The sequence below is a fragment of the Pelodiscus sinensis genome, chromosome 22 (assembly GCF_052426305.1).
Source record: "Pelodiscus sinensis isolate ZL-2025 chromosome 22, ASM5242630v1, whole genome shotgun sequence".
NCBI lineage: Eukaryota > Metazoa > Chordata > Testudines > Trionychidae > Pelodiscus > Pelodiscus sinensis.
This window is the reverse complement of record NC_143073.1, coordinates 9,524,000-9,536,071: the sequence shown is the minus strand read 5'-3', so window position 1 is coordinate 9,536,071 and position 12,072 is coordinate 9,524,000. Positions and strand designations below refer to the sequence as shown.

General features: G+C 44.6%; 1 protein-coding gene across 5 annotated transcripts in view; it reads left to right on the top strand.

Moving 5' to 3' along the window:
- The first annotated feature begins 564 nt into the window (after positions 1 to 564).
- Positions 565 to 12,072, top strand: part of DEDD (death effector domain containing) — a 41,814-nt gene continuing 30,306 nt past the window's right edge. The window contains exons 1-2 of one of the 5 annotated variants that reach the window (XM_075907768.2): positions 565 to 673; positions 2,117 to 2,183. The gene's annotated coding sequence lies outside the window, so the exon portion shown is untranslated. Of the gene's footprint in view, positions 2,433 to 12,072 lie in introns of all 5 variants that reach the window. The other 4 variants (XM_075907766.2, XM_025180127.3, XM_075907767.2 and 1 more) reach the window with 4 other exon arrangements.

Here is a 12,072-nt window from a genome sequence, read left to right as displayed (position 1 = left end):
CAGATCACCCCCAACCCTCTTTGCAAAAGGCAATTAATAAGAATATTCCTAATGGTAACATGGGCATTTTAAATAGCAAGGGGGATAAACCTCCATCAGGGAAATCACTGCACTGAAATAATTACTGGCATATTTTTGAACCTGGTTTTTGTGTCCAGTTTTTACTGGTGTTCTGTACTACAGCCTGTTTAATAAACACACAACCCTCCCCCACACTCATCAGCTCGGTCCTACACGCAGTTGCTTCAACAGAGGACTCGAATTTCCCACGTGCTCGTATGCCCTTCACAAAGATGGTGGCACTCGACCCTTCTCTTCAGTAGCTGTGAAGTCAGAACCCGGCTGTGCCTGCCCGTCTGCCCTCTACCAACATGGCGGCCGCCTCCCCATACTTCCCGATAGTTTTGAAGCCACCCAAGAAATATCCCGGATGGAGCCGCCAGCCTGCCCTCCACAAAGATGGCGGCCCTTCCCCCATTCTTTCCTATGGCGGTGAAGGAAGAGAGAGGGACACCGGATGTAGGTTACACCATTACCTCTTCCTCCCCCCTCCCACCCAGGAGGAGCTGCCGCGGTTTCCCGGATGTTGCTCCTGCTCTAGCAGCAGCGGCCGCCTCCCTCAGACGAGAGAAGCTGACGGATCCAATATGGCCGCCCTGATCCTGAGGAGAGAGTGAGAGAGGCCTAGGGAGCCCGGGGCAGCCCCCCCCAGCCTGGCAGCAGCCGCCCCTGGGGACGGGGGGAGGGGGAAGGAGGAGCGGGGGGAAACCAGCCCCGGCAAAGGTCCGCGCTCCCCCCCCAGCTCCTGCCACCCCCCGGTCCCTGGGTGTCCTGTTCTCTGGGGGGAGGGGCAGCCTGTAGCTGATCCTGGGGGGAAGCACTTGCCTTAGCCCCCTCCCTTCCCGTGCCAGCTCCCACTGAGCCCCCTCCCTGGGGCCCGGGGGAGTGAGAGTAGAGACAGGCAGCTAGGAGGGCCCCTGCGTTGGTCCCTGCTGGGGAGGAGCGAGCCATTCATTTCTGCCTTCCCATCAGCCCTCTTTCCCTGGGATCTTTATTTTGGGGGGGAAGGAATGGGAAAGGGGCAATAGAGGTGGAGAGAGAAGCGTGACAGGCAGGTGCAGAGTCTCAGGGAGGCTTTTTCGGGAGGGGGAATAAACCAGTTTAAAACATACACATTTCCCAGCTTCTAATAAACCCACTTTTCCTGATTTTGGGGGGTTGGTGGCTGTTCAGGATTAAATGTGTATATCGAGGTGTGGGAGAGGAGGGGGATAGGCCCTGGGAGAGAGTTGCAGGAAATTAAAACAAGACACTTTAAAAAATATGCCTTTTCTATCTTAATATTAAACCAAATTTTCTTGGCCTAGGAGGGGGGAGGAAAAGGGGTTGGGAGCAGGAAAGCAGGACTAGAGCTGCATATTGAAATGTGGGAACTGCTAAGTAGTTATAACAAATATTAATTTTTTTAAAAAAGGAAAGAGGCTATTGCGAGTAAAAAGCAAGCTGTGTAATAACCCTGTTTTGGTGGGTTAGTTGTATTTTGGGAGCTTAATCTTAATTTTGGGGGGAGTCAGATTTTTAATTTTTTAATATTTAAAAATAATGTAGGAAGATTCAGCTGTACAACTGGGGAAGAGCCTTAAAGTTGAACAGCTGTGTGGCAAACCAGCTTTCTGAAAATTTAACCCTCAGTTTCTAAATCTCCTGCTTTTGGAGAGGGATCTGTTCTTTGGGGTAAAGTAGTATTACAGGAAGAGTGTGATGTGGGGAAAGATAAGCACTAAAAGTAACAATCACAATTAAGAATAAAGAAGAAAGTACAGGCTGAATTTTAAAGCATTTCACAGTTTCTAATGACTTTTTTGTTGTTGTGGTAGAGTCTCTAACTTAAATGTCCCAGAAATTTAGTTAGTTAAAATTACAAGAAATTAAATTGGGGGCAGAGGAAAGTAGAAAAACTTTTTAAAAAGACATCATCTCTATATTTAAAAGAGTATAGAAACAAAACTTCTAATGTAGAATCAAATCTTCAGAAAAATGATTATTTTAAAAGAAAGGAACTGGAGGGTGCATAATAGATTTTGGATTTTCTCCTCTTTCCCTTCTATTTTCTTAGTGAATTTTTCTGGAGCAAGATAGATGGGAGATCTTTCAGCATCAGAATTACTAGGAAAATTCTTCAGGCAAGTCTACCCGATTTAATATCACATTCTGGTAATCTAACTTTAGTAGTTAGGCTTCCCTGACTTGAGAGCCATATTGTAAAACCATTCATAAAGAGTTTAGGCTCTTGTGTTGGGTATTTTGTTTATTTAAAAAGTAAAGTAAAAGGGAGGAATAGAAGACTCTTTAAAAAATTCTTGTTCAGCCCCCGTATGCGAATCAGTGCAGTAGAGCGGATATAAACAAGACAAGAAGAGCTTCAAATTAAGGTTGGTCTCTATATTGTCTGTATTTATATATTATTTTGTAATATGCTAGTGATTCATCCACTTCAGTTTATCTTCGTGGAAGGGTCTATTATAGTGGCGAAATTGTGCTTTGTCCTGGCTTTTAATGTGTGACTAACTTAGCCTCCAATTGCCCATCTGATGTGTAAATGTTTTTCCCACTGTACAAGCATTAACCCCATCATTTAAAACTGAATGTGTGGTTTAAGGGAGAGGGGATGAGTATGGTTCTCAAAACAAGACCTGATACTAGATTCCTAGGGCTCAGTCCAGTTGTCTTCTTTCTTGCCAGCCTTCTAGAATAATAGAATAAAGGAGAATGCTAGACATCCCAGTTTAGTTTTAAATGTTTCAAGTCATGGAAAGTGCTCTAAATAAGCATTTGCTTAAGTGTGGTGATATGCCCCCTTGGGGTTGTCTGAAGCTGTATGCACAGCTGTGTGGAAGAAGACTTGTACCTTAAGGTGTGTACACCTTTAACAACACGTGGCAGGGTTCTGTTAGTTTCATTTTTTTGATGGTGGGGTTCTTCCAAAAGTTTGGGAAACATTGCTCTAGTTTAGACAAAAATACATGGCAGGAAATTCAGTCCAGGAGGGGAATAGGAAGGAAGGGTGGATGAGAAGTGACTTAATATATCAGACATCTCTGACCTCTTTGCTTATATAAACAGGTGTTTGGATAAGGTTGGCTAGACTTAAGTACTGAGCTGGGAGTTGGGAAACATGGGTCCAATTCCTGGCTCTGTCACTGACATGCTGTGTGACTGGGCAAGCTGCTTCACCTTTTTGTGCCTTAGGTTCCCAATCTGTAAAATGGAGAGAATAATACTGACCTCCTTTGAGGGTGGGTGGTTTAGGAAAGTGCTGTGTGAGAGCTCAGCAGTGTATAAATAGCCGAAGCTCTGTTCAGAACACTTGTACTCTGGATTCTTAGTTGAGTTTTCATTTAGCCTTAAAATCGGGGTCCAAACTAGAGATGTACAGGGTGATGCTTCCTGGTAACTAGTTAATCAGTGACCCGGCCGGGCTGGAGCAGGCCCGTGGCTGGGACCATCATGTCACACTGCGGGTGGGAGGACTTTGTTCTACAGTTAACTGGTTAAATATAGTGGTTTAACCAGTTAACTTTTTAAATAACAGTTTACATCCTTAGTCCAAACCTGGTTTGAGCCTGACATTTGGCTAAATCCAGCTTTGAATTCCATTCATTTAAACTAATGCATTTTGTCAGTTTTACTGTCTGTGGCTCCTTAGGCCCTGTCTACACTCTAACTTTTAACTGAGTTTGTAACTTAACATCTGTTTGGCTGTAAACTTAGCTTGTGCCTGTGCCCAACATGGATAATATTACACTTTATAACACTGGAAGCTGTTACACCCTTGCCAGCAGCCTGGGCTACTGCATGGCTGTGTTTCTCTAATTTTCTGGCAAAGTTTATTTGCTTTGTAGATGGGTTCCCTAACTGTGCCTGTGCATCTGAGTTGGCTGGTTTTTACTTCCTACCACTCAGAAAGCTGGGGAAGGGTATCTCAGTGCATTTCTGTATGTCTTGCTGCTTTGCGTGTATGTCGTCCTGGCACTCATCTCTTGCTAAGACATTATGGGAGATCACTTGGTTACTGTGCTGATTAGTAGTATAAATATGTGAAAAAACAATGGCCTAGTTTTCCCAGGATGCACTGATACAAACAGTGGTAGGCAGTGTGTGGTAGTGTGGATATGTGGTTGTGCTGTAGGGGGAAAAAGCCCTGTTGTGTGACCATGACCATTTTTGTTGTAACTTGGGTTAGAGATGTAAAATCCCGTTTAATTGGTTAACTGATTAAAAGGAGGAACTGGCTGGGAGAGAGCCCACTGTGGCCAGGCTGGAGCAGCCCCTTCATTGTGGACAGGGGCTGTTCCAGCCCAGCTGCTTCTGGTGGCCATGTGCAGACTGGGAGCCAGCGGCCTTGCACGGGCTGGAGGGGCAGCTCCTGGGCACTGGTTACCGTTACTTGGTAAACATCACTTGTTAAGGGTGATGGTAACTGGGTACCCATTCACATTCATAATATGGATAGATAAGGGTGTCATGATAGCCATGGTTTTGTATCCTGATCAACAGTGTGGACAATATTCCAAGCTATTTGGCACTGAAGTCAGCCATGGAATTTACATGTCATATTGAAAGCTGTGTCTCCACTGAAGAAGACACTGATAGGCTTCCTTTAAAACATGGTTCACTCCTGAAGTCAGCCATGGAATTTACATGTCATATTGAAAGCTGTGTCTCCACTGAAGAAGACACTGATAGGCTTCCTTTAAAACATGGTTCACTCCAAAAGTGGTATCAGTTTGTCAAACAATGAAAACCATGTTTAAAAACTTTGGCTACAGCAGTTCTTTCTCTAAGAGCCTTAACCCCTGTCTATAGGACAGATTGAATCACAATGATTTTAACAAGTTACTCATGACATGTAAACAGTTCCCAGCTGTGCTAGAAAACTTGTAACTGTATTTGGCAGGTGTATAGCACAAATGTAACAGGCTTTTAAAATAACTAGCCACTGAGTAGGATCAGCTGATGTTAAATACTCATGTCCTGTCTGCAATACAGCTTTAGAACCCCATATCATTTCAGCTGTTAGCTGTGTAACACACATACTAAAAACTGTTATACATTTTTCTAGTGTGGATTGTGCTCTGTCCAGTTCACTGCAACTGTTCTGTGGCATTTCTGTTGTGTACAGTATGGAGCTTTCTGTATCTGATCCATGGCTCCTGCAGTCCAGGATCCTATTTCTGGCAATGACGAGAGGAAGGAAACTCCATAGTAGACAAATACAGAATAATACATGTATCTTTGAAAATTGCATTAGTTATTGGCTTATGCCCTGAAGAGTGTTTATACCCCCAATATTTAAAAATAATCCTATCTAATGTGCCTGATCTCATTATCTCTATACATGTCTGGTTCTTTATTGAATTTTTGTGTCCGTTGTTTTTGCCTGTCTATACCTACCATGTTTCACAGTTGCATCTGTTTGCACTCTGGCAAAAATCAGGCAGTCATCTCCTCTTCCCTTACCTAATACCACAGGTAGACAATTGTTTGTGTCTTTTCAGATGATGTAGGACACATTGGGGGTATCCAGTTCTCAGAAGACTTGCTAAGCTTGTTATACACACACTTATGTATTCCAGTCTACTTAGCAGAAAAGAATACCCAAGAACTTGACTGCAGGCCTGACAATCATGATGTTATTTGTTTCATGTGCAAGACTGAAACATTATGCCACATGGCCAGTTGGGAGCCATGTGTTAAATATTGTTTAGGCTTGGCAGGATTCAGTTTAAATAATTAATTGTTGGTAAATGTCAATTTCACCTGATACAGAAATTTATGAAAAAAAAAATCCATCAACAAGAGCTAGCAAGCATGGTCTGCCCAGTACCTAAGTCTGTAGAGATCTTGTGTTCCTAGCCCTAGGGCAGTACAGGGAGCCCTCTGCAGTTCCCTGTCATGGGTCTGCACACTTGTTTACTCATGGCTGGATGTTCAGCAGTGGGTGGTCTCTTGTGGGGTGGGAGGGGGGCTTGTCCTTGTCCTTCTCTTCCTGGCCCCGACCAGGGGTCTCCGCTCCATTGGGCCAGGACTATAGCTTGTGGTTGGTGTCTCAGGCCTCACTGTCACCCCGAAAGCTCCCTGCAGGCCAGTTGTCTTTGATGCACTAACCCAGCTCCTCTTAATTTCTTGCAACTGCAAAAATTAAAATAGTTAAAAATGAAAGTCTTACAAATAAAAATATTGTCAGAATTAAAAAAACCTGAATTTTGTCAACCCTAAATATGTTGTAAATAGACATTCTAAGGCTCTGGTATGATGAAAAAGAAAACAAGCTATACTACTTTTTTCAGATTTATAATAACTATAGAAGGCCTGAAGTTAGTGCACCCCCCCCCCCAAAAAGTTGTGCTTTAGAAAATTCAGGAATGCTGTACTGTGTCTTTACTTATACTGGCTCTCAGTGATATGGGATGGGACCAGGGACATAAAAATTGTGAGCTGTTGACCAATCACCCAACAAACCCAGACAAATATTCCCATGCTATAAATCAATTTTCAATTGAAACTCTGGAAAGAGATGCTGATTCAAACATGGAATCAAGAGGAAGAGGATTTTTGATCATGGAGCTTATGGCGGGGGGAAGTACAGGTTAAACTTCCGTTGTCCAGCACCCTCAGGACCTGAGTGGTCCCAAACCACAGAATTTTCCAGACAAGGGAAGGTCAAGGCTCCCTACCTGGGTGTAGGATTCTACTCCCAGCTGGGCTGTGCTCAGTGTTGCCTGCCCTGCTGCACCTAGCTCCCTTTCCCCCACATGCAGCAGCCCTGGACAGGGGCCGCCCCACTGCCTCCGGTCCCAGCCAGGCGGCACCTCCTACATCGCTGTGCTGGGCTGCTCGCCCAGGTGCTGGCCCTGTTGACTCCAGCCCTAGTCAGGGCTGTGCTCCCTGCTGCAAGCCCCGGCCAGGACTGCGCTCCTGGCTGCCAGCCCTGCTGCCTCCAGCCCCAAGCGGGGCTGCGCCCCCTGCACCTCACCAGCCATGGCTGCACTACCCACCTTGCCAGCCCTGACTGGGGCTGTGCTCCTGGCTGCTGGCCCTGCTACTTTCAGCCCTGGGGCTAGGTTCCTGTCCATCCCACTCCCCCGCCACCAGCCCAGCTTTTTTCATGTACTCTTGTTTCAAGTCTCTCTCTCTCTCTCTCTCTTTTTTATATATATATATATATATATACACAAAATTCTCCCACGCAACAGAATGATGTCATCAGGCTCGCTTGGCTGCAAAAGTGGCCAGAGACAGTGGTAGTGTAGCGAGCAGTGGGCACAGCCCCCTAGTAATATGTAAGTGTAAAACTGTTTTCAAAAACTTAAGTATGTGGTTATCTGGATGTATGATTTCAACATGACCGTTCACATGCTTAACTTTTTGCAGAACTAGTGTTTAGAGCCCCAATCCTGCAAATTCTTTACCATGTGTTTAACCTTGTGTGCTGGCAGTTGTTTCATTGGAGATAAATGGAACTGCTGCAGCTGAACAGTAAAGGTAAACATGTGCATAAGTCTGAAGGACTGAGACCTTAAAATACAATTTACTCTGAAAGAGGTAAAATTAAAGTTGCTTTTGTAATACTAACCTTGGAGTTTCTGAATTTTATGCAAAATCTTAGTTTAAGGATGACAGCGGCATAGCTTTTAATATATTGTATGTGTGCAATTTTAAGCATGAAGGATAGTGTAGATCTGTTACTTCATGGAATAAATTTTTGGCCGTTGTCTTAATTTTAAAAAGCAAGTACCAGTACTTTAAAAAGAAAACACTCCAAGAATGTGTGTGTGGTAATAACCTTGTATAATATAATTTGAGCTGATCTGTTGTAGAACAAAAGGGATTTCGGTGGATTTTTTTTATGTTGAGATTAAATTTATCATACCTGTATCTCAGAGTAGTGTGAAACAAAACAAATAACTCCTCAAACACCTTCACTTGAGTGTATGTAATGTTTGTGAACTCAGTAATAGCTAGCCAGGCTGTGATGCTAGAGTGGTTAGTTACTTTATACGCAGCATGCAGGTGCAGAGGTGTTTTGTAGTCAAGCCATATCAGGCTTGTCTTACATATGTACAATGAACACAGTTGAGTTGTAGCTGTACATCCGCTTTCTTCATAAAATAGGCATGTGGCTCAGATAGGAGCTTACAAATAGAGTGTCCAGAGGATATGTCGTGCACAGAGCCAGCAACCAGTGAACAATGTGGTCCTACAGCATGAAGAGCTCAGAGGATGGGGGAACAGCCAAGCCAGTGGCACAGGCTCCCTGCCAGTGTTCTTGCAAAATAAGTGCTATGAACTGTTTACTAGAAAACAATCAAGCATGTCAACAGTATATTAAAGGGTTACTATCAATTGAGAATCACACTTTGGTATAGAATTTTTACCCACTTTTGTCAGAGCCGAAGAGAAGAGGAAATTTATTTTTGCTGTTTTGCTTTGTGTTTTACAGCAGTTTTTATAGTCTGCTTCCCCTGTTTTTGTAGATCTTTCACGCAATAGGAGAGAGAGAAACATGGGTTTTTTTTCTTTTGGTTTGGTTTTTTTATCCCTGAAATTTGCTGGAAGAGTTGTGACAGGTGTAACACACATAACTACTTTGTAATTAAACTTTTGAAACTGGCTGCCTTTACAGTTGACAGCATCCATTTAACCATGTTTGATGTGGACATAAACAATGGAGTGTATCTTCACCTGGTTTATATTGGCAGAAATCTATTCCAGTTACACCAGCTGAGGAACTGGATCCATTTTTTGAGCCAATCATACCACTTGCTTATTGTAAGCTCAGTTTAAGAACTGTTGAATATACAAGTTTCCTTTCCCTCCCTATGGTGAGAGATTTGCTTCCCCATACATGCACTAATTAAAGAGCTGCTCTAAAAGATCAAAGGATTATACTTTTTTTTTTTTTTAAATGAAACTTTACAGCCAAACAGTCTGGGTTCTCCTGGTTGGACAACTTTGAAATTGGAGGAGAACAAGGTTGTAAGGGAAGTGTAATGTCTTCTATCATCTCCTCAGTGAAAGCCCCTGGTTAATTCAACCTGAATAAAATGGACTTAATGTTGTTCTGGGGTATTCTAGCAATGACAGGCTGCCTGCTGGAACTTCAAAAAACTGGAATTTTGTGCTGAATTCTCGTTTCTTTCCAGAACGTATGGCATAGAATTTTCCTTATGCTTATTTTTTTAACGTTGCACTTTGTTAGATGTTTCTTTAGATGTTAGATGTGGAGAAGCCTCTGTCCTGGGGAGCTCGTACCCCACAAGGACAGGGGCTGCTTCGTGGCAGCCTTCCCTGTCTCCCCCCACACTCCCCTGGGCTGCTGCTTCTCATAGAGGCAACAGTGTGTGTGTGTGGGGAGAGGAGCAGGCGGCATCGTGGAGCTGGTGTTGGGGAGAGCTGGCTTAAAAGGTCGTAGGAGGCAGGAGGGTCCATGGGGGCCAATACGTGCAGGGAGTTGGCTTGAAAGCCGGCTCCCTGCGTGTTTTGGTTTCAGCCTGCCACCCTCACCCTCCGTACTGCTGCCTCTCTATTGGGGGAGGGGCGAGGAGGGCAAGCAGATCCAGTGCTTATGGGGAGCCTGCTTAAAGCCAGCTCCTCATGGGCACTGGCTCCCCCTACCCTCCTTGCTGCCTCTGATAGAGAGGCAGCAAAGTTGGGGGGGGGGAGGCGGGAGTGTGTGTAATCAATAGGCTTAATGGATAAGACCAGGCTTATTGGTTAATCATTTACTTGACTATATACTGACATACCTAAGTCCCACACTTAGAATTCCAGATTAAGGGTTTATACGGAAGTGCAGGTTTTATAAATCCTAACGTTAAAAAAAAATGACTGCTTGAAAACAAAAATACGTATTTAAATCAATTGTGTGTATGCATATGTACTTATATATTTGGCATTCAAACCATGCCCTGCAGTATTGGATTCCCAGATTAAGCATGAGGCCTAGAGGATGGGAACCAGGAAGTGAAATTTGAGTAGAAACAAAGTGAAACGGAAGTGTCCATAATAAACGGCATAAATGGGGAAAAGCAGATTAGACTTGTTTTTTGAAAAATGTTTTTAAAGCATGGAAGGTAAGGTATTTTCTTGCCAGAGTCCCTTTAACTGACCTATGTGTTTGAAAGGCCGAGGAGTGCAAATTATGTATAACAGATGCGTTGGGATAGAACTTTGGTAGCATGGGCTGTTCCCATATGTAAAATGATTATAGTGTTGCAACTCTAGTCTTTCCTGCTATTGCTGCTAGCAGTGGAGCGTGGGCAGAAGGAGGAAATCATTACTATATAAGCATCCAGGCAGTCTTGCTGAATGACACTACTTTGGTGTTATCTCTCTAGAGATCTCAAAGCATCTCACAAACACTCACAACTACGAGGAAGGGAAGCATCATGCTCCTTTTTCTGTAGATGGAGGAAGCTGAGTCACAGAGCCTACACCCACTGAAGTCGGTGGAGAAACTCCAGCGGTTTCAGTTGGGTTGGGATCAAATCCTAAATGACATTTCAAGGTTGTAAAGCGAGTGTGTGTGGATCCCGGCTGCCTGATATGATATATGTATATATATAGTAGCCCAATGTCTGTGACTCTATAATGCTGTAGCGTTACGTGTTGCCTCTGGGGAGCACTGTTGCCGAGCGCCATGGCGGGATGCAACAGCACCACCCAGAGGGAACAGCCAGGGGGTGGGGCCTGGACGAGCATGTGTCTCTGACATCAGGAAAGAGCTCCGGATTCAAAAGGAGGAAAGCGGAGCAGACACAGAGGACGCGGAGGAGAACGGAGGAGGCAGAGGACAGCACACGAGAGAGAGAGACTCAGCAGGAGGAGAAGAGAAACACAGAGTGAGAGGCGGGAAGGGGAGAGAAGAGAAAGAGAGAGACAGAAGGCGGAGGAGAGCTGAGAGAAAGGCAGAAGGCAGAGGAGAGTTGAGAGAGAGAGAGAGAGAGGGAGGAGGAGGAGAGAGAGAGAGATGGAGCGAGATACCGGAGGTTCAGGAGAGACCTGAAAATACAATCTTATGACGGGCTAGTTGTTTAATAGACAGCCAAGCTAAAGAATTTGGGATGGGGGGGTGATTGATTGCAGCTCCTGCAAACTGGATACTTCTGACTTCTGCACTAGCTGTAGACAGCAGAGAGGGAACTACTATAGTTAAGCCACTTGGTCATGAAGGGAAGTTGTTACAAAACAAGCAAAGGGTTGGCTTGCCTGAATGCAGCAGAAAGAAAACTTTATCCATATCCAGCATGTGGAGAGGGTACATATGTGAATAGCATGGTTCTTAAATGGCTCTAGTTAAAGCAATACAACCCTCTACAGTGACTGCAGTTACCTTGGTATAAAGATGCTTTTACTAGCATAGCAATCCCTGTGTGGCCAGGGGAATAAGTAATACTAGTATAAAGTAGGGATGTAAAAGGTTAACCAGTAAGCTTCACTCTTAATGGCTCTGGTTAACTGGTAGGGGCTGGAGTAGCTCTCTGCCCGCTGTGTGCAGGGTGCTGCTCCTGCCCCATGGGGCCCAATAGAGCAACTCCTGTCTGTGGCGTGCCTGGCACCCTCCCACCTGCCATGGGTTATATGCTGGCTTCCTGGGAGTGGGGCTGGCAGGGGCTGCCAGCTCCGTTCCTGGGGAGCTGGCTGCAGAGCCCACAGCGAAACCTCCACAGGAGTGGGGCCAGCAGCAGCCCCTACTGTTTCCACTTCCGGGGAGGCAGCTTCACTATGGAAGCAAAGCCTCCTCCTCAGGAGCGGGTTTGGGTCCCGGGGAGGCTTCAACTGCAGGCTGACTTTTAACCATATTTTTACATCCCTAGTATAAAGTATCTTTATATTGATTTGGTTTTAAAAAAATCAAACCCCTAACCAAAATGGTTTTACTAGTACAAAACTTATATAGACAAGTGATAGAAATGTAGCCGTGTTAGTCTGGGGTAGTTGAAGCAAAATGCAGGACAATATAGCACTTTAAGGTTGGAATATGTTGTTGACCTCTAAATATAACATTGG